Consider the following 464-nt stretch of genomic DNA (forward strand, 5'->3'; position numbering starts at 1 on the left):
CTTTAATAATTTATCTATTTTTGAGCCCACAGTATTGCTATAACTTCAAAATTACTTTGTATTTATCTTTTGTAGAGCAGTTAAAGCAATTTTTTTTTCAGATCTTCCTAAAAAGGGGGAGAAACATTAAAAAATTAAAAATCAGTATTTTATTCATGGCAGCATGAGCATTCTGGAAATACACATTCTACATAATCTAAGGAAGGTCTTTGGAAGTCATGGAAGAAAAAATGCTGTAAAAATTAGGATGAAAGAAATAATCCAAGTTTCTCACTCCTTTTTAAGTCTGTGTTGATGTGAACAATTCCCAGCATTGTTGTGTCTCATTTTCTCACACACGAGGAATAAAAAACATTGCAATACTTATTAACTCATACAGCCCTACTAAAAAATTCTTGTGCTTTAGGTGCAAAAATACTACAGTAGTAGGTAGAGCAACAAACATGCCACATGCACTCAGAAGC

The sequence above is a fragment of the Oenanthe melanoleuca genome, chromosome 2 (genome assembly GCF_029582105.1).
Source record: "Oenanthe melanoleuca isolate GR-GAL-2019-014 chromosome 2, OMel1.0, whole genome shotgun sequence".
NCBI lineage: Eukaryota > Metazoa > Chordata > Aves > Passeriformes > Muscicapidae > Oenanthe > Oenanthe melanoleuca.